Source organism: Lipotes vexillifer, unplaced genomic scaffold (genome assembly GCF_000442215.2).
Source record: "Lipotes vexillifer unplaced genomic scaffold, Lipotes_vexillifer_v1.1 scaffold75, whole genome shotgun sequence".
NCBI lineage: Eukaryota > Metazoa > Chordata > Mammalia > Artiodactyla > Lipotidae > Lipotes > Lipotes vexillifer.
In genome coordinates, this window is record NW_006771517.1 from 2,715,492 (window position 1) to 2,737,941 (window position 22,450).

The 22,450-nt window shown below is 47.0% G+C and overlaps 1 protein-coding gene across 2 annotated transcripts in view; it reads right to left on the minus strand.

The window, feature by feature from the left end:
• Window positions 1-3,498, minus strand: part of CSNK2A1 (casein kinase 2 alpha 1) — a 55,917-nt gene extending 52,419 nt beyond the window's left edge. Inside the window, exon 1 of one of the 2 annotated variants that reach the window (XM_007446887.1) lies at window positions 3,331-3,498. The gene's annotated coding sequence lies outside the window, so the exon portion shown is untranslated. The remainder of the gene's footprint in view (window positions 1-3,330) is intronic. The other variant, XM_007446888.1, reaches the window with a different exon arrangement.
• Between the last annotated feature and the right edge of the window lie 18,952 nt (window positions 3,499-22,450).

Genomic DNA, 22,450 nt, shown 5'->3' on the forward strand with positions numbered 1-22,450 from the left:
GCCCGGGCCGCGTACCGCAAAAAAAAAAAAAAGTTATCTGTTCCCAACATACAACGGTGAGACCGGCATAAGGCAACTTATAGACATTCTAGTTCTAACAGGGAAAATATAAAAGAAAGCAGGGAAAATATAAGAAAAAGCAGATCCATCGGGGGTCCAAAGCAGTTTCAAAATGTGGGCAAACTCCATTCCATTTCAAAGCCAGGGTAAACTCTTCTGCAGCCTTCGACTCCACCTCTTTGGGCTCTTGGTTCCACCCTGAGTCCTTCTTTTTTAATGAAAAGGAGCACATTCACAACTAACAACTAAGTAGTTTTTTTTTTACCAGCCTGCTTCCTACCAGTAAAACTGGGGGTGGGGGTTGGGGGGGGTTGAGAGCTCTCTTTAATTTACTACTTTGTGTTTTTCAATCCAAGCTGGCACTGTTTTTGCTAGTATAAAACGCTCAAGAACCTAGTGGGCTTCATATGGGCTCACTGAGACTCACACCCCACAAATAAACCAAGCTGTACCTTCAATACTTTGCTTGGAAATCTCAGCTAAATATCCAAGTTCATCACTTGTAAGTATTCTTTTCCACCTGACCACAGGTCACAATTCTAAGCTTATTTGCCACTATGTAACAAAGATCCTCTTTCCTCCAGTTTCCAACGCACACCTCACTTCCACCTCAGCCCTCACTACTCCCACTAATGATCTGGTCTAGGTCTTTTCTATTATGCTCCTCAAAAATTTGCTGGCCTCTTCTACTGCCGCTTTCACATTTTTAGGTAATAGTACCCCACTCTTGGTACCAAAATCTACACTAGTGTTCTACTGCTGCCATAACAAAACCACAAACGTAGTGGCTTTAAAACAATAGAAATTTATTGTCTCACAGTTTCTGTAGTTCACAAGTTGGGTGGGCTTGGCTAGGTCTTCTGCTTAGGGTCTCACAAGGCCAAAATCAAGGTGTTATCCTTGCTGGAAACTGGGGAAGAATCCACTTTCAAGCTCATTCAGGTTGTTGGCCAAATTCAGTTCCTCGTGGTTGTAGGACTGAGGTCTCCATTTCCTTGCTGGCTGTCAGCCGGGGCTGGTCTTTGCTACTAGAGGCTCCCCGCATTCCTTCTCATGCTTTCCATGCGGCCCCCTCTAGCAACAGCAAATGGAGTCCCTCTCATGATTCGATTCTGATTTCCCCTTCTGCCCCATCTCTCTCGACTCCCAGCTGGAGAAAGCTCTCTGCTTTTAAGGGCTCATGTGATTAGATTGGGCCTACCCACTAAATCCAGGATGATCTTCCTATTTTAAGATATTTAACTACATCTGCAAAGTCCCTTTTACCAAGTAACATATTTACAGATTCTGGGAATTAGAGTTTGGACATCTTGGGGGTGGTGGTGGTGGTCATTCTGCCTACTACAAACCCAAATCCTATGTCAAGCTTTAAACTTAGTTACCAAAGAAAACTTCTCCTTTCTCCAAAAGAGTATGTGAAGTAAAGCTATATGTTCAGAGACAGAGACAATGGTAAAATCAAGGACTCTCACCCTGGAAGAGTGTGGCTAAGCAATAGAACCAAAAATACACTGTAAAAAAGAAGCTACTTGTTTCATCCCCAAACAGCTAGGCAATTAACCCATTAGGTAGAAACTAACCTATTGCTCCCTCTTAAATGTGTGCTCCTCTTCTCTACTGTATTCCATATAACAGGATACAACTAGGCATGTTTGGTTTTTGCATTTAAACAAAAGTTACCCCAGGGTGACCTAATTTTGTAATCAGCTGATAAACCAATCTAAGCAAACTTCAAATATTTTCATTCTTTCTTCAAGTCATACACCCTCCCCCAATAGCAAATGAAAGGCAAGTATTTCAAAGTCACAGTAGGATACAACTACCCGGGAAAACTGCTGGTGAACTTTTAAAAACGACACGAGGCAGAACTAGTATTGGTCCTGGTCTTTCAGCTCAAGGTCCACCAAGCCAGTTAAGTCAAGTGACTTAACAACAAAAGAAAAACACCTCAACAACTACAAATATAATTTTCTGAAGCCTTGCCTATTGTCTGATTATTGACCATAAACTTTACCTAGACTGAAGGAACCCCATATATACCAGCTAGTCCCTTTAATAAAAGTGACAGGTAAGGTCTATGGAGCACTTACTACCTACCAGGCACTGTGGTAAGCACTTGACACAAATTATCTTATTTACTCCTCACCATAAATTTACCATCTAGGAAATATTATCACCCCCATTTTACAGATAGGAAAACTGAGGTTTACACAAGTTAGGTCACACAGCTAAATAACAGTGGCACTTATATTTGATAATCCAGATATTTACTGCCACTTCTTAGATGGAATGGGGTCTTCCAACTCTTAGAAAAATCTTCCCTTTCTAGCTTTCTTTTCATTTCCTCTCCTCACACCCACTTCTCAATAGAATTTAGCAGCTGAAAGGTAATCAGGTCTTCCTCAATTAATTTGGAACCTCCTTTCCAGAACTCTTTCCTTCCCACAATAGCAACAGCCAAGAAGCAACTTCTCCTGACCCTTCCTTCCCAAAAACAAACTACATAAGCTCCACCCATCACCTGCCGAGGTTAGAAATGTTCCAACGCTGCAAAAATATAAAAAACAACCGAAAAACAAAAACAAAAGTCCTACTCTTCAAAGGTCACAAACTAACATGCACACTCTTAGCCAACCTTTCATTCTACATACCTCTCCTCTTCCATCCAGGCTCCCAACTAACCCTTAACTCCAACTCCACCCGTTCTGCCCCACTTCATGGTCCCTTCCCCTTTATCCTCAGCGACCTCGCCCCGGGTCCCCTTCACCTTGCACCCCAGTGTGCAGGTGGGAAGCCCAATTTCGCCTAGAGGGACCTTAGAAGGCCCCCACTACAGCTGCTCTGCTCCGCGGGAGGGTCCACCCCAGCCTACACTGCGGGCACCACTCCCCTAGGCACCCTCCCCCAGGCATCCCCCCCGGCGGCCCCACCCCTCCAGCTCGCTTCCCCCTCAGCCGACCCCCTCCTCCAACTTGCCCCCTAGTCCCCGCCCCAGCCCAGCCCTCTCCCCCGCAACAAGATGGACTCTCGAGAGCCAGTTCCCACCCTCCTATCAGCCTCTGCCCCCAAGCCTCACTCCCCGCCCTGGGGGGTAGCCCAGGGCCTCCCCGATGGGCTGCAGGAGCCTCGGCTAGTGTGGGGGGGGGGGCAGGGGAAGGCGAAGGGCCGCTCGGGAGTCTGCTGGAAGCGTTAGAGGCGGCCGCGCCCCGCTGCCCCATCCTGGGCCCACCCGCACCCCCCAACGACCTCGCCTGATGGCTCCCACGGTACCTGTGGTGGAAACTGCAGCGGCGGAGGCCGCTCTCCCCACTCTTCACACAGACAATATGGCGGCGGCGGAGCAGGAGACACACGGCTCGGCCGCCAGCCGCAGGGACCAGAGCGAGGCTGCAGCCGCCGCTGCCGGAAGCGGAAACCCCTCTCCGACCGGGAGGCGGGGCGGGACCGCTTCCGACTCCTCCCCCAGCGGAATCTCGCAGAGTGCGGTGCCATGCTGGGATGTGTCATTGTATCCCTAGGAGTTCAGTTCCGGACTGGGGCGCAAAATGGAACAAGTTCTCAACGTAAAGCATGATAAGGAGACTTGCAGTAATTAAGCGCGTTTTATTTCAGTACCTGTACGAACTTACGAGAGCGAGAACACGAACCTCCCACTGAGTGTATAATTGGTTTGACCCAAGGTAAGATGGCGGTCCCTAGGTTTCCCGCACTTCACCCAGCTGGCGAGTTCTACCAGTCGGCAAGCCGGCCCGCCTTATTTGGAAAGAAGCATGCGCGACCTTCAGAGCTGGAGAGCGAAGCGTTTTGGGAGTTGAAGTCTGCTGCTCAGGCCCCTCGTCTAGGCTTGGGGTTCCAGCAGCACGTTTTTTTCTGCTCAAACTTCGAGTTCCGGAACAAGTGAACGAAAGTTGGCCCCCGGGAGTGGTGTGGCGCAGCAGTCGAGGAAGTGACGGTACTAGCCCTCTAGAGACTGAGACCCAATTCACGCCTTTTACAGGAGCCCTTTGCAGAGCTGCCCATCCAGAATAAACTGTTTTCTCCCTTCGATCTGCCTCCCTCCACCCCGCTTGCCTGGGCAACGGCTCCAGGGCAAGCTATAGGGAAGTTTCTGTCTTGCAAAACTGATCATGACGTCCTCTTGGTTAAAGCCTCCCAAGTCTTTCCTTTGTGCACCAAAGATAGCCCAAGCTCTTCTCTTGACATCCAAGTTCCTGCATAATTTGGACACTCCCTTCGCCCCCAAGCCGCCTCTTCTGCCCCTCTCATTTCAATTTCATGATGCTCCCACCCACTAAAACTGCAGACTATTCTTGGAACTTGTCAGCCTCCCTCTCTTTGCACTGGCAGTTACATCTGTTACTGTCACCTCCTGGACTGGCTAACTTCTGTATGTCCATCGGGCTAATCCTTTTCTCTCGGGATCTTCCCTACCTTTAGTTCCCTCAGACCTAGGCACCATCCCTCAGCAACCTGACTGGTCCCTAGCCTGCCTGTTCCATCAGACTGTAAGCCCCCAGTGGACAGGGCTGAGTCTGATGATCACCCTGTTCCCTGCAGGCCCTGCTAAAAGCTTGTGTGTGTGTGTGTGTTACTGAGAGGAATTCAAGTGTTAGCCTCACCTCTGGTAGGGCAGACGTGTGAGGTCTGGTACAAGTGTTAGAAGGTTGGGTTATTTTGGTACCTGCTTTTATCCCTGAGCTGCCTCAGAATAGCTGCTACCCAGGATGGGCCTCCCCACTCTCTCCAGCCCTCCTTTCACAGTTCACCAGCTGACTGGCACCTCTGCTCCCAAAGAGACAATCTCCTCCCCTGTGGGATGATGTGGTGGCAGCTACAGACATATAGTGATGGTCTCAGGGAGGTGGCCATGACCTTTTCTGAGCCTCATCTGTCAGGTCTGTGGCATTTGACCCCAATGGGCTGAGAGTCCACAGAAATGGCTCTCTGGGTGCCCACAGGCTGGTTATTTCTCCATTATGGGTCTTGGTTTCCCCACTTGTGGACTGAGAAGGTTAGACAAGGTGATTCCAAGGTTTCTGTGAGGGCGTCTTCCAGGAAATGAGGCCTTCACTTAGCTTTTGGATAATGTCTTTTCAGCTCTTATGGCTCCTTTTCCCTTATCTTTATTCACACTTATTCAATTCACAGCTGTTGATCACTGGCCATGAGCCAGACAGTGTGCTAGACGCTGGGGATGTGGCATGAGCAAGACAGATACCAGTTTCTCATGAAATTCACCTTCTAAAGTGATAAATAATGCACAGGTAAAAAAATGAATAAGTACTGTGAAGGAAAAATATAAGTAGCTGTGAAAAAGAATGAAAGAGGGGAGAACTTTAGCTTGAGTGGTTCAGAAGGTCCCTCTGAGAAAAAACAGTAAGAACAAAGGTCCTGAGGCAGGAAAGAGCTTGCTAAGTTTGAGGAAGGAGGCCAGGGTGGCTGAAGCACTGTGAGTGAAGGGAAGAAGGGTAGGAAATATGGTGGGAGAGGTGGCCAAGGCATTCAGGCCATGATTAGGAGTCTGGAATTTCATCTGAAAAGAATGAATGATCTTTACTATGATCTCGGTCCCTCCTACAGCCTCAGTTCTTCATTCTTCTACCCAATTCCATCCTCCATCCCTGCCATCATTCAGAGGGCTCACCCAGGCACAGACATACAACCCTTTGCACTTTGTAGGACACAGTTGAGACCCAGCCCCTGCCATTTCTCAGGCTAGCCTGGTATAGGTCTCTGGTTCCAAAAAGCTATCAGTCTCCAGTGTTCACTAGTTATGGAGCCTCCAAAGACCAGCTCAGTTATCTTTAATACTAACTTCCTGACCCCCATAGCACAACTCTCAGGCTAGACTTCCTTCAAACAACAATAACAACAGCCACAACCACAGTTAAGATGTTCACAGTACTTGTCCTGTGCCACACATTGAATGTTCATCATCTCATTTAATCCTCACGTCAGCCGGATGAGGTAGAAACTAAAAGTATCCCACTGTACAGACCAGGAAACTGAGGTTCGGTCAGATTACAGGACATGCCCAAGGTCACATACAAGAGATGGAGCTTGCATTCCAACCAGGGCCATAGGCACTGTGTAAGAAGAGCCTCAGCATATCAGCTTTCTATTGGTGCTCAACAAATCACCCCAAAACAGAGTGGTTTAACACGACAATAAATTTTTGGTTATTTTGTGTGGATTGGCAACTTGGACATGTCTCAGCTGAGACACAGCTCTTTTCTGCTGTACATGGTCTTGCCCAGGCTTACTTCTGTATCTGCAGTCAGTTAGCAGGTCGGCAAGCTCACTGGTCCTATATGGCCTCATTCACAGGTCTGGCAGGTGGCTGGGCCTGCTGGCTTGAGTGCCTAGGTTCTTCTCCCTGTGGCTTCTTCAGCAAGCTAGCTCAGGCTTCCTCATGATGGCGTCTGAAAGGAAAAGAACAAAAGCAGCAAGGCCTCTTGAGGCCTAGGCTCAGAAGAGCTGTAGCATCACTTTCACTGCCTTTTATTGATCAAAGCCTGTCACATGACCAGCTCAGATTCAAGGAGACTAGAAATAGACTCCATCTCTTGATGGAAAAAACATCAAAGTCATATTGCAGAGTCGTGTGGGGGTGGGGGGGTCATTGTGGCCATCTTTGTAAACAACATAGCACACTAAGTGACCATGGGTACAGAACTGGTTAAGTAAGTTATGGTACAGCTAAACATGGTGCTATTAACAGGGAGAGCACTTAGTATGTGTCAGACACTATACAAGATGCTTTACGTGTGTTAACTCATTTAATCCTCACAATAGCCCTATGTGACAGTTACATGTTTATCCCCATCTACAAATTAAGCACACCAAGTTTCAGAGAGGTTAAACCATGTGTTCAAACTCACACAGCTAGTAAGTGGCAAAGCTGTTAAAAGTGATGAGGATCATTTAATTTCTGGACATGGAAAGCTGGCCTTGCCATACTATTATGTGAGAAAAAGCAAGAGACAAAACAAAAGTTTGGTGAGAACACATTTTAAAAACACACTTAAAAATGGGTATATGTAAATGTATTATATAGTTTTAGACAAAGTTCAGGAAGGATTTACCACAAACTTTTTTTTTTTAATATTTATTTATTTGGCTGCATCAGGTCTTAGTTGTGGCGCGTGGGATCTTTAGTTGCGACACGTGAACTCTTAGTTGTGGCATATGGGAATCTAGTTCCCTGACCAGGGATCGAACCCAGGAGTATGGAGTCTTAGCCACTGGACCACCAGTGAAGGCCCCACAAACTCTTAATGGAGCTTATCTCAGGAGACAGGAAGAGAAGAGAACTTTAAACACTTCTGTCTCCCCTGTGTGAATTTTTTGTTTGATTTTTTCTTTTTGCAACACACATGAATTTTTATTTCAACACTGAACAAAGAAAAAAGCATTTTTAAAATGTTCTTCAACTTGTCTCTCACTTCTGTCTATTTGATTTTTACATTTACTGTTTTTTTTTGTTTTTTTCTTTTTGACACTACCCCAGCCCAGCCCCTTTTCAATTCTGGCCTGAAGTTTTGTGACTACTGTAGGGGCCCCCTCCTTTCTCCCCCTCCCACGTGCTCAGCACACTGCTACTGGAGGAAAGTTTATTAACCACCATGTACCTTTCTTGCTCAAGAGTTTTCAGTGGCATTGCATCACCTTCAGAGAAAGTCCAAACCTCTTGGCCTTGTGTATATGGCATGTGTAAAGTTGACTCCAACTTGGTTGGATTCCAGCTCTGTCATTTACTAGCAGTATAAGCTTGGAGAAGTTATTGTATTTGACCTCTCTGAGCCTTAGTTTCCTTACCTGTTAAGAAAAACAGAGAGGGAGAGAGAGAAAAAGAAAGAGAAAGAAGAAAGGGGAGAGGATATGATACAGAATATAGTTCCCTGTGCTATACAGTAAATCCCTGTTGTTTATTTATTTTATATATGGTAGTGTGCATCTGTTAATCCCATACTCCTAATTTATCCCTCCCCACTTCTCCTTTGATAACCATAAGTTTATTTTCTATGTCTGTGGATCAGTTTCTGTTTTGTAAATAAGTTCATATGTTTTATTTTTTAGTTTCCACATATAAGTGATATCATATAATATTTATCTTTCTCTGACTTACTTCAGTTAGTATGATAATCTCTAGGTCCATTCATGTTGCTTCAAATGGCAATATTTCATTCTTTTATGGCGGAGTAATATTCCATTTTGTGTGTGTGTGTGTGTATGTATACACACACACACATACATACTATTTACAATAGCCAAGAAATGTAAGCAGCCTAAGTGTTAGGCTGCTTCCATTTCTTGGCTATTGTAAATAGTGCCACTGTGAACATTGGGGTGCAGCATGACCTATCTTGCAGCAAATTAGATTACTATTCAATGACTCAGTCTCTCCTGCAGTCAGGACTGATTGATACTCCCTACTCTGTTGATATTAGATACAGCCATGTGATTTGCTTTGGCCAGTGGAATGTGGATGAAAGTGACAGTGTGCAAGTTCAGCCGAGGCCTTAAGAGATCTCTCATGTTTTCAATTGCCCCCTTGGAATTTCCACCTCTGCCTTAAGGATGGGGCTGTCGTTAGTGCATTCCATCTTTTGAAACAGAGTTCCCATCAAAGTTGCCATAGCAAAGTCTGGGATAAAAATAGTTTTGTAGTTTAGTGTTTAGCTTGTATTATTATTTTTTTGGCCAGCTGCACCACATGGCTTGCAGGATCTTAGTTCCCCAACCAGGGATCGAACCTAGGCCCCTGGCAGTGAGAGCACAGAGTCCAAACCACTGGACTGCCAGGGAATTCCCTGCATTAAATTTTAAATTGTATTTTTTTTCATGAACTCTATCTCTTTTGAATGTCAGGAAGCTAAAGAGGTAGGAAGAGAGTGCTCTGTATCAATTTAGGGAAGCAGTAGCTTCCATCCAAATCCACAACATCAAGCAGGCTGGTCCAGAAGAATGAGAGACACATGGAGTAGCCAAACCCAGCAGAACCCAGGCAAGATCAGCCAAACCCCAAATCGTTTGGGAGAGGGAGAGGGAGAAATCAATATTTGCTGCTGTAAGGCACAGACATTTGGGGTGGTTTGTTATGTAACATTATTATTATGGTACACCCATCTCATAGGGTCCTTGTTAGGATTAAATAAGTGATACGGTAAAGCCCTTAAAAATATGCTGGGGGCTTCCCTGGTGGCGCAGTGGTTGGGAGTCCACCTGCCGGTGCAGGGGACGCGGGTTCGTGCCCCGGGCCGGGGGGGATCCCACATGCCACAGAGCGGCTGGGCCCGTGAGCCATGGCCGCTGAGCCTGTGTGTCCGGAGCCTGTGCTCTGCGGCGGGGGAGGCTGCAGCAGTGGGAGACCTGCGTACCGCAAAAAAAAAAAAAAAATGCTGACATAGAGCAAGGGTACAATCCATGTGAGTGATTATTATTGGGGGTGCAACTGTGAACAAAACAGTCCCTTTTCTCACAGGTCTCACGTTTTGTGGAGAGATGTGTCAGATGGTGTCACATCTGACATGTGGAGAGATGTTATGCTCTGTCAGATGGTGATGAGCGCTATGGAGGAAGATGAAGCAGGGAAGGGAGAAGGGGATGCTGTGGTGCAAATTCAAATAGGTGGTCAATGAAAGCCTTGCTGGGAAGGTGATTCTTGAAGAAACACCTGGAAGAGGTGAGGCAGGGAGTCATGAGGGTATATGGGAGAAGATTGTTCCTAGTAGAGGGTGGGCAAAGACCGTAAAGTGGACTCATGCCTGGTGGGGTTAAGGAACAGCCAGTAGATAGGGTAGCTGAGCTGAATATGACATCAGGGAGATTCCCCTGGGACTAGTACATGTACAGTTTGTGGGTCATTGTAAGGACTTTGGCTTCTGCTATGAGTGAGGTGGGCCGTATTGGAGGGTTTTGACCAGAAAGAGGACAGGACCTGCTTTGCATTTTTACAGGATCTCTGTAACTGCTGGGTGTAGAATAAATGGAATATAAATGAGGGCTGAAGCAGGGAGACCAGGTAAGAGGCTACCGCCACAATCCAGACAAAAGACGGTGATGGTTTGAACCAAGGTTAGACTTTGGGGTTATTTTGAAAGTAAAGCCAAAGGGACAGATTGAGTATGGAGTGTTTGAGAAAGAAAGGAATTGAGGATGACTCCAAGGTTGTTGCGCAGAAGAATGAGAGAAGGAATTTGCCGTTCACTGAGATGCGGAAGGCTATAGGAGAACTTTGTTTCGGGGGAAAGGAGGGGAGAATCACCGGTTCCATTTGGAACTTGTTAAATTTGAGGCACCTATCAGACTTCCAAGTGGAGATGCCTAGTTAGAAGTTGCGTGTATGAATCTGAGCCCAAGCTGGAGTTGTAATTTTGGGAGCTGTTACGGACTGAATTGTGTCTCCCCAAAATTTATATGTTGAAACTCTAACCCCCCAATATGACTGTGTTTGGAGATAGGGCCTATAAGGAGGTAATTAAGATTAAATGAGGTCACAAGGGTGGGGCCTTAATCCGATAATCCTTATAAGAAGAGGAAGAGACATCTGAGTGCCCCCATCTCTTCCTTTTTCCCTGTGTGTATGTGTGTGTGTTTGTACAGAAGAAAGGTCATGTGAGGATACACGAAGAAGGTGGCAAACCAGGAAGAGAATTCTCACCAGAAACCAACCCTGCTGGCACCTATATCTTGGACTTTCAACCTCCAGAACTGTGAGAAATAAAAAATACATTTCTGTTTTTAAGCCACCCAGTCTGTGGTATCTTGTTATGGCAGAGTAGATTGATACAGGAGTCATCACTGTGGAAATGGTTTCTAAAGCCATGAGTCTGGGTGCGATCTCCAATAGAGTGAGCATAGACAAAGAAGAGGGCAGGACAAAGGACTGAGACCCCGGCCTCCAACGTTAAGAGACAAGGAAGTGTCCTGGGAACCAAGTAAGGAAAACATTTCAAGGGGGGAGAATTGCTGATCTATGTCAAGTGCTGCTGAGAGGTAAGGGAAGATGAGGACCAAGAACTGATTCAGCCAAGTGGAGGGCATTGTTACTTTGACAGGAAAGAGTTTAGGTAGAATGGTGGGAGCAAAAGCCTGATCGGAGTGGGATTAAGAGAGAGTATATAAAGATTAAGATATAAATACATACATACACACATAAGGGGAAAGGAAAGCTCTCAACAGTAAAAGGACAACTAATAAATACAGAAAAAGAGGAATTAGAAATTTACCATTTGGCAGCCACCCTAGTAATAATTGTTTCAGGAGAGAATCATTAATGGATGCTGCAATAGTGGATTAAAGTTTGACAAGAAACAGGATATCTGCATAGTCTTAGAGTATCTCCTCACAAGATACTTATTAATTACAAAGAGTAAAATAGTAACTTTACAGTGGAGAAACCCAGCAGACACCAACCACATCAACCAAGTGATGAAGTGAGCATCGCCAGTAATGGGGCAAACTGACCTCATGTCCCGCCTCATGTGATGCACTGAGGGGATCATAGCATCCTTTCAGTGGTGTTTCTGCCAAAAATGTATAACCGATTCATGAGGAAACATTAGACAAACCCAAATTGAGGGATGTTTCTGCGGAATGACTGGCTTGTACTCTTCAGAAATGTTGAGCTCATCAAAGACAGACAGACTAAGGAGCAGTTCTAGATTAAGGAGACTAAAGAGACACAAGAACTAGAATGTGATGTGAGGTCCTGGACCAGGAAAAAATCTTCACTTAACTGTAGAAGGTATTAGTGGGACAACTGGTGAAATTTGAGTAAGGCTGTAGATTAGGTAATTGTATCAGTGGAAAAATTTCTGATCTTGATTATTGTAAGAGAATGTCCTTGCTTTTAGGAAATACACACTTGTTTTTAGGGGTAAAGGGAATCATGTCTGCAACTTACTGTAAAAGAGTTCAGGAAAAGGAGGAAGAGAGAGAGAGAATGATACAGCAAAGGTGGTAAAATCTGGGTGACTGGTATTTGGTTATTCTTTGTACTATTTATGTACCTTTTCTGTAATGGAAGGAGAGACATGGAGGCAGTGGTATGGACAATTTTTGAGGAGTTTTGCTGTGGGACTGAGGATGGGGTGGTAGGTGGAGAGCAAACTGGGGTCAAGAGAAATTACTCAAGTGCAGAAATACTAGCATGTTTTTATGTTGATGAGAATGATTCAGTAGATTGGAAATGATGATGATGCAAGAGGGAGAAGAGAGTGGCTGGAAGGGAGAAAGATGGTGGGATCTGTACACAGTGGAGGGTTGACCATGTCTTGGAGCACAGGTAGTTGGTCCCTGGTCACAGAAGAGAAGGCAGAGTATTTATAAGTGGGTACCAATGAGGGTAGGCAGGTAGCTGTGTAGTGGAAGTTTGTGGAAGTATTTTCTAATTGCTACAGTTTTCCCTGTGGAATAGGAAGCAGGGTCCTCAGCTAAGAATGAGAACGGAGGAGAAGGTGATAGAGGTTTGAGGAGAAAAGAGGAGGGAATTGCCTGAGGAGAATTAATGGACAAGGGAACTCTAGCGTAATTGTCAGGCAGAGCTAAAGACCTCATTGAGACCAGCCATCTTGTAAGTAAAGTCAGACGAGCCCACGTGGTGGTGTGTTGATCCCTAGCCACATTCTACTGCAGGAGAACAAGCACAGAGGGACAGAGGGTGTCAACTGGTGGGTGTTTAGCCAGAGAGGGGCAGGGCCACCTCGGGTGTGCAGTGCATGGGAATAATGCCGCCCTGTGGCTTTACTCAGCAAGAAGACAAATGAGGACACAAGGGAAAAGGTGATAGGCTCAACGGATCAGAGCTCCCAGTAGGGCTGAGGGGTCGTTGGCATTGGGGTACTGGATAGAGTGACCTAGAAAGATAGGAGGCAACTGTCATTGAGCTGGCTGCTAGAAATTGAGATAAAGGAAGGGGTGCAGGTAACGAATGTGACACATTGCCTTCCCTGGGCCACCATGTTAGAAAAGCCACCTGTTGGTGCTTCCAGCCGACAGCCAGCCATTGAGCCTTCAGATAAGCGTGGCCCCTGCCAACATCTGACTGCAACCAAGCAAGAGCTGTCCAGCTGATCCTTTCAAACTCCTGATTCACACGATAGTGAGGAAAAAATGGTTGTTTTAAGCCACTGAAGATTGGAGTGGTTGTGATTCAGCAATAGTAACCAAATAGAACTGCTGGGTCCACTGGAGTGTCAAGGGCGTATTAAGTTCTAATGCCCTAAGGCATGGGTTTTCTGTAATCAAGTAACTTCTCCTCTTTGGTAGTTGGGGACACCAAGATTCAGAGAGGTTTAGTGACTTGCCCAAACTTGCACAGCTAGTGAGCAGTGAGTTGGGCTCTGAGCCCAGGCATTGTGGCTCAGAGCTTGTTCTCTCACTAACCCAGCATACATACTGTCCCCAGCGTACAGCATGGCATCTGGCACATGTAGGCTCATGCAGAACAGCAGACTGAGCTGTGCCTGGGATTTCCTCTGCCTTCCATCCCCAGATTCTCTCTCCTCCCCCACATTCTTCTTCAAGTTGTCCTGGGTGTCTTAGTCCACATGGCGGAGGAGATGGGCAACCGTATCCTTTGGGTGGCCATTCATGCCTGCACTCTACCATTCAGCAGGTTTTCCTGAGTGCCAACTCTGGGCAGACACTGCTAGGTTCTCAGTACACAAGGGAAACAAGTCAGTGTCCTTGGCCTGGTGGACCTAAGTCAAGCAGGGAGAAGATAAATCTACCATCACAAACTGGGCTTATTGCTAGGCTATGAGTGAGTGGTGTATGAGCATGCATAGCAGGAAAAGCTGTCTTAGGTTAGGGAGGGAGGAAGAGTTTACCCAGTGAAGGCAAGGAAGGGGCCGTGACTGGGCTGACCAAGGAGGAGGAACAGCTTGGCCACAGATCCTAAGAGAGGATCATGCTGTTGCATTAAAGGTATGTGGAGGAGGCCAATGGGACCTGAACATACATGAGGGGGGTGGGAGAGTGGAGGGAACATTGGGAGAAATGAGATGAGGGAGGTGGGCAGAGGCATTTGGCTTAAGAACAATAGGGAGCCATGGAAGGTTTAAGCAAGGGGGTGACTTTATATGATTTTTCACTCATAAAAGATCTCCTTGGCTCCTAGGTGGGGAGCAGGAGGAGGGGAGCAGGGGGTGGGCTGTGTGAGAAGTGACGGTGTCATAGACTTGAGTAGAAGCAGGAGGGGAGACGGAGAGGAATGGATTGATCTGGGCTGTGTTTGGGAGCTGGAGTCCAGCACAGGGAAGCTGAGGTCCGCTGCTTCCACAGACAGCCCCCCAGCTCTCCACTGGGGGCTTTCAGATACTTTTACCTTGTGGGAATCCCATGTGGGTGGTTGGATTGGGGAATGGGTGCCTAGGGCAGGTGACCCTGACCTTTGCCTGGTGACCTGTGAGTCTTCAATTGGGCTTTGAAGGAGCCATGGGGACCTTATGGGGCAATGGAGTGTGTCCTTAGAGGACAATCCCATCATCCCTCATTTCACACTGGGTAGGTCACTTCCCCTCTATGAGCCATAGTTTCCACATTGGTAACATGGAAAGGGACAGAACCTACCACACTTTGGTGACATTACCCCCATTTTACAGGTGAGACCACTAATCCTCAGAGAGGGGGAGCGACTGTCCAGGGTCACACTTGAGTAAGTGACACAGAACCCAGGTCGTAACCTGTTCTCTTGACCTCTGTGCTGCCCCATGTGCCTCCACCCTTTCCTGGGGCCTTAAGGCCTGAGGATGATTAGCTCGCACAACATGGTCTTTCCAGGAGGCCAAGGAAATCCACCGCTGGATGCTGGGGGTTAGAAGCATGGGTTTGGATTCAGTTTCCAGTCCCACTCAGGGACCTTATTCTGCTTGAACCTCAGTTTCTCCCTCTGTAAAATGGGGTAAAACTACACACTGTGTAGCACCTGGTAGGGGAACTGCAGATGTAATGATTCATACATGCAAGTCGCTTTCCTAGCACAGTACCTTTTGAGGGGCCGGCACTCCTCAGTGCTTGCTGCTGCCATGATTGTCATGCAGTATAACAGTGGGTTGAATTCGGGACCCAGTGTTCCTTTTAACCGTAATTATAACGCTTCTTTTCTTTTCTAAAATGAAATTCACAAATAACATAACCTATTGACACACATATTTTTAAACATAAATAATACCTTAATTGTAATGTAAAAGAAAGAAAAATGAAAGTAATTTAGAATAAATCAACACATAAATGTTTGGGCACAATATTGTCACAAAGTACAGTCAGTCCTCCATATCCAAGGATTCAACCAACCTCGGACTGAAAATATTAGAAAAAAAAATTTTTTTTTCAGAAAGTCCTAAAAAGCAAAACATGAATTTGCCACACACTGGCAACTATTTACGTGGCATTTACATTGTATTGGGTATTATAAGTAATCTAGAGATGATTTAAAGTATATGGGAGGATGTGCGTATGTTATATGCAAATACTACATTGTTTTATATAAGGGACTTGAGCATCCGCGGATTTTGGTATCTGCGGGAAGTCCTGGAACCAATCCCCCTTGGATACCAAGGGACCACTGTAGTCAGGAAGGCATGGACGACTGTAGTCGGGAAGGCAGCCCACTGTGAAACTGTGGGCTGAATCAGGAGTTCTGACAACTCAAACCCACAACTGCATGGCCGTGGTGGTCCAAAATGTGAGTGGTTCTAGGAAAGTTTTGAACCAAGCACAGCCTGGTCTGTTCCCAACTAATGTGGTGGTTGCTTTCCTGGCAGTTTCACTGTATATTAAAACCGAGCAAATACTATGCTGGAAAAGGCAAAATTATAGACAATAAAAAGATCAGTGGTTGCCAAGGATTTTGCAGGGGAGGATGAATAGATGGCGCACAGGGCATTTTTAGGGCAATGAAACCCTTCTGTGTGATACTGTCATGGGATACAAGACATTGTGCATTTGTCAAAATCCACAGAACCTTGCAGCACAAAGAGTGAATCTTTTTGTTTGTTTGTTTGTTTTGTTTTTTTGCGGTACGCGGGCCTCTCACTGTTGTAGCCTCTCCCGTTGTGGAGCAGATGCTCCGGACGCACAGGCTCAGCGGCCATGGCTCACGGGCCCAGCCGCTCCGCGGCATGTGGGATCTTCCCGGACCGGGGCACGAACCCGTGTCCCCTGCATCGGCAGGTGGACACTGTGCCACCAGGGAAGCCCAAAGAGTGAATCTTAATGTAAACTATGGACTTTGGTTAAAAATGATGTATCAGCATCAGTTCATCAGTTGTAACAAATGTATCACACTAATGCAAGGTGTTAATAATAGAAGAAACTGGGTGTGTTGGGGAGAGGAAATATAAAGGTACTTAGTATAAATTCCTGCACAGATTTTCTGTAAACCTAAAACTAAAACAAAGCCCATTAAAAATTAACAAAACAAAACAAGCCCCCCCAAATTCCCTGGCAGTCCAGTGGTTAGGACTCTGCACGCTCTCTCTGCTGAGGGCCCAGGTTCAGTCCCTGGTTGGGGAACTAAGGTCCCACAAGCTGCGCATTGCAGCCAAAACCACCCCCCCAAAACAAAAACACAACACACACACACAAGCCCCCGCACACTGTGTTTGCTGTGAAATAGAATTTGGTCCCAGGCTCAGATCATTAAATACAAGGTTTTCACCTACGCTAATTAACAAAGGGACATTTGAATACCACGTACAACTTGGGATCTGTTGCAGGATGTCTGCACTCCTGCTCCCCTCCTGCTCTATGCTCGGGGCACCCCCCCCCCCCCAATCACTGGGGGCTGCCCAGTGCTCCTGGAAGTGCTGCCCTACTTGGGATTTTGGCACTGGACCCGTGCCTTCTGTCCCTTGACCTTGAAGAACATTCTTTAGAACTCACAACCCCCTGCTTGCCGAATTTAGGTGATGGAGGCATGGTGGCCAGATTGAAAAGTCTCCCTAGCCTCAGGAACGCCAAGCTGTCACCATGAACACAGATCACACCTCAGCTTCCAGAACTCCTACTTCGAATATGGATCCCAGTCCCTTAACTCATTGTGTGAGCTTGAATGAGTCATATCACTTTACTGAGCCTCAGTCTCCCCATTGGTTGGAAAGAGGGTGATAACACCTGCCTCACAGAGTATATTCATTTGTTCATTAAATATCTACAGAGCACCTACTGTTTGTATTGGGACTATAACAGTGAACAGAACAAACATCCTTTCCTTATTGGAACTCATGGTCTCATAAGGAGGATAGACAAAAATCAAATAAATGTATAAGATAATGTCGAGGAGGAAGAAAAAGAAGACAGGGTCATAGAGAAGGGCCAGAGCTCCTTGGTGAGTATAGTCACAGAAGGCTTCCTGAAGGAGGTGGGATTTGAACAGAGATCTGACTGAAGTGAAGGAGTGAGCTTTGCAAGTCTGAGGGGAGAACTTTCCAGGCAGAGGGAACAGCAAATACCAAAGCCCTGAGGTGAGAATATGCTTGGTGTGTTTGAGAAGCAGCAAGGAAGCAAGCTGGCAGGGAATGCATGAGTGAGAGGGGAGAGGAAATGAGGACAGGAAGATAGGGAGAGAGCAGACTGCAAGGAATCTGGGTTTTATCCCAAGTGTAGCAGGCAGAAAACTTGAAGTTATTCACTGAGGAAGCCCTCCTACGTTGTGTGTCCTTGCATATGAGGAAAGTGGGCAGGAACACACTAAAGCCACCCTCCTGTCCATGACCCTGTCTGTGTCCCTTTGGCGGAAAGTGTCCTTCCTCTTCCCGTGCGCTGATGCTGGAAGTGGCGGCCAGGTTGTAGTTCCCATAAAATAACACAGGGTGGCGACCCTGGGTCATGTTTCTAAATGGTAGGTTATTGATTCCAGAGCGGTGGTTCCCAAACTTGTACATCATCAGAATCACCTGGAGGGCTTGTTGAAACCCAGATTGCTGGGTCCCACTCTCAGAGTGTTTGATCTGTAGGTTTGGGGTGGGTCCCAAGAGTCTGTGTTTCTAACAAGTTCCAGGTGGTGCTGATGCTGCTGGTTCAGGGACCTCACTGTCAAAGCCCCTGTTTGGAGGCCTGAGGTGGTAACTAGGACCGCTGCCTTCGTTTGAGGTGGGGTGGGAATTCCCTGGCGGTCCAGTTGTTAGGACTCTGTGCTTTAACCACGAGGGCGCAGGTTCAATCCCTGATTGGGGAACTAAGGTCCTACAAGCCATGGGGCACGGCAAAAAAAAAAAAAAAAAGAAAAAGAAAAAGAAAAGGGCTGGGGTATCAGAGGTGTCTGACCAAAACACTCCAGTGCCTTCTCATCATATTTAGAATTAAATCTAGGTCTCTGACCAGGTCCCTCTCCACCCCCATCATGATTCAGGTCCTGGTTTCTTTCCTCACCTCATCTCCTGCCTCTCTCTCTCTCCCTTCCTTCCTTCCTTCCTTCCTTCCTTCCTTCCTTCCTTCCTTCCTTCCTTCTTTCTTTTTCTTTCTTTCTTTCTTTCTTTCTTTCTTTCTTTCTTTCTTTCTTTCTTTCTTTCTTTTTCTCTCTCTCTCTCTCTCTCCCTCCCTCCCTCCCTCCCTCTCTTCCTTCCTTCCTTTCTTTCTTTCTTAACAAGCTGTTTATTCTTCATATTATAAAACTGTTTTCAGGGCCACATTACAGTAACATGCACTTGGACAAGAGAAAGAAGCCATCACTTGGTACAGACAGAATAGGAGCTTTCAGACAACCAGGAGAACAATGGAGAGCTGTCCCCTTTCGAGGTGGTAACAGAAAGTAGAAATTCTGTTTCAAAGGTCAGCACTGCAAATACAAAGCACGAAATTGGTCTGTCATCTGCTGCTTCTTAAACAGTGGCCAGACTCTTTCGCTCAGTTCCTTGAAGCTAGTTCCTGCATCAGGGCCTTTGCACGTGCTGTACCTCCCACCTGGGATGCCTTTCCCACAGCCTGTTCTTTGGTTGGCATCCTTTCATTCCTCATGCCTCAACTTGAATGTCACCATTCAGAGAGCTTTTCTTCTGCTGGCGAGGAAGCTGTTGGCCCTGCTGCTGTTCATCCCTGTTCTTTTCCTTTTGAGTGCTTGTGGGGATTTGTAATTGTTTAGCCCAGTGGTCCCCAACCTTTTTGGCACCAGGGACCGGTTTTGTGGAAGACAGTTTTTCCACGGACGGGGTGGGGAGGGATGGTTCAGGCGGTAATGTGAGTGACGGGGAGTGATGGGGAGCGGCAGATGAAGCTTCGCTGACCTCCTGCTGTGCAGCCCCGTTCCTAACAGGCCACAGACCAGTAATGGTCTGAGGCCCCGGGGTTGGGGACCCCTGGTTTAGCCTCTGTCTTGGTTAATTTTCTCCTGTCTAGATTCTAGGCCTTTGAAGGCAGGGACTGGATCTGTCTTGCTTTTTGCTTCATCCCAAGTACCCAGGACAGTAGGCCCCCAGGAAATAGTTGTTGAATAAATAAAACCAAAGACTTTTCCAGACTCTACCAGAGAGCCAGTGGGTGAGTGGGGACTCCATGTAAAGGATACTCATGGATTGTGTGATGTTCAGCATCGCCTCACCCTAGTCCCAACCCTGACATTCAGAGTGTTCTGGAAGGAAATAAAGATGAGTAAGACGATGTTTGTAAATAGTTTACAGCCTTGTGAGTGTTCCTAGCTCACTGTCTACCTCATTTGGTTAGCATAGGGGCTGCTGGGAGGGACTCCCTCAGAGTTCTGGGTTTGGTGGGCAGAGACACTGCACAAATAATAAATTTATAAATCCTTTCTACCTCTATTACTTGCATTGCACCCTCAGGTTAAAGAAAAGTATCCCAAACTTGGCAATAATGCAAAAAGAGAGCTGCATGTCCTTTCAGAAATATGCTGGAGCATTGTCCAACAGGCCCACCCAAGGGTTATCTAACTCTCTAGGGAAATAGATCTTTATTTGATTTGTCATTTACTTACTTGTTAGGGCCCAAACGCAGGGAAGTTATGTAATCACTTGTAGATTTATCTTGCAAATGATTTTTGTCCAGTAGAAAAGATAACCCCGAAGGTTACAGTTCTTTTGCCAGTTTCGCTCTGCAGTCATATTTCAGCATTTTGCCTTTCATTGATTATAAACATTTCAGACTCTCTTATCCTCTTTGAACCAGCTTCTCTGTCCTGCTGATCAGTTAAATGCTAATGAATTACATATAATTTTGGCACATGCTTACTTTTTATTTCTATGAGAGCTATGTTTTAACTTTTAAAATATTAAGCTTTTGGGACCAGCACCATCTTTATGAGAGGCACTGATCATCCCTGTTTTCCAGATGGGTGTAGTGAGGCTCAGAGAGGTAGAGTATTTGTCTCCACGAGCAAAACTGGTGAAGCTGGGACTTGACCTTAGGTCAGCCTGACGTCAGAGCGCCTGGTCCTTCAGCGATGCCACACTCATGTGCCCAGTGCTCTTCTGGGCACTTTATAAACTTCAAATTTCGTTCTCACAACTCAGCAAATGACACGTTACCATCTCCATTTAAGAGATGAGGAAACTGAGGACTAGGGTTGGGAAAGAAGTCACCCAATGTCACTGAACTCTTTGAAGGCCAACGTCAAGCCTTTTGGAGTCAGACAGACCTGAGTTTCAACTCTGGCTCATGCCCTCTCTAGAAACGTGACCTCAGGCAAGTTGCTGACCTAACTTCTCTGAGCCACAGTGCAAGATGGGAAGAAGAGCCCCTTCCACGTGGTGGCTGTTGGTAATGTTTGCAAACAAATCTAGGCCCAGGGCCCCCAGGCTCTCAGTGACACCAGCTTCTCTCGTTGTGGAATCAGGAGGGAAATAGCAGTTGATCTGGTGTTGGCCGTTCCCAGGCTGACTGGCATCAGAAAGATCCTGGAAGGACAGGCCAGTGCCTGGGGAAAACTGGAGGGAGGAGTTGCTGAGCAGGAGTGTTGGGGGAGCTCAGAGGAGTCCTCAAGGAGCTCAGGTGGGCACAGGTGTGGACCACTGGGCAGGGACTCCAGTCAGTCTGCTGGGGACAGCGATGGAGCCTGGGCTTTAGAGTCAAGCAGCCTGAAGCTCTCTGGGCTCTAGCTTCCAGATCTGTAAAATGGAATAGTAATGACTCTTCCCTGTTTTGGATTATTGTGAGGCCTCTGGGGACAGTGGGCTTAGCTGGAGGGGTGCTATTCTAGAATGTTCCCTAGAACTTTAACCCTGTATAAAGGAGACAGACCCTTGACTGTGGCCTTTCTGAAACCTGAGGAGGTTATTGATCATGTACTGATAAGGATAATGACAGTAGAGAACATCTGAGATAGATTAGGGGCCACTGGAAGGTTCTTCCTCAGAATTTTGGGTCCGTTGGGTCAGAAACATGGCACAAATACACAGCCAAGGGTCGTTTAGGGCTTTGCAGTTTACAAAGCCCTTCCATGCTGTGGCATTGCACCCTTGTGTTAAGACAAACTCTGTGTCAAGTACTCCAAGTGCTTGACATGCTTTATTTTACTCTTCCCGAACACTTGAAGTAGGTGGTGTCTTGACCCCCACTTTTCAGCTGAGGAAACTGAGGCACAGAGAGGTTAAATGACTTGCCTAAAACTACACAGCTAACAAGTGACAGAGTGGGGACTGGAGCACGGACAGCCTAGTTCCTGAGCTGGCCTTTGAGTGGAGAGACCACACAGGAAGTTGGAGGCTCAGAGGCCTTTGGAGGGACCTGATGCTCCTCTGGCCACTCCTGCCTGGCCTTGTTCCCTGCTATGCCCCCTGGAAGAGGCTGGAGGTGAGGCTGGGTGGGGCGCTGAGCCTGAGGGGGAGGCTTTAGGGCCCAGGCCAGGGAGGCAGGGAAGGAAGGGATGGAGGGAGGGCCTCTGTCCCTCCAGAGCAGCTGAGGGGAAGATAAAGGCCTAAGGAGATGTAGCTAGGGCCCAGATGAGGAGGAAAGGAAGAGGCTGGGAGGCGGAAGGTACAGCTGCAAGGGAGGAAGCAGAGTCTGGAGTCTCAGGGGAGAGAGCTGGGGGTGAGCTGGGGATAGGCCAGGCCCTTGGCCCGGGGTTCTGGACCCCTGTCACTCCAAGTCTGGAGTCCCACAAGCGGCAGGACCCAGGACTGGGCAGAGGCGTTCCCTCAACAGAGATGCCCCTTCACTCTTGTGCTAGGCTGTGCTGGGGCTGCTGAGGTGAGCTCAGGGTCCCTGCCCTTGGTGGCTCACACCCTCTGAGCTCAGCTGAGTGACCAGATGGGCACTGTCTAGGGCATCCATTCATTCATTCATTCATTCAACAAATACCTAGGGAGGGCTCACCATGTGCCAGGCTGGGCTCCTAGCAAGAAACGAAGTCCCTCTGAAGAGACACTGAGGTCCTCTTCAAGGAACCTCCAATCTCATGAGGAGATGAACTAAACACAGAAAACAAATCCATGTA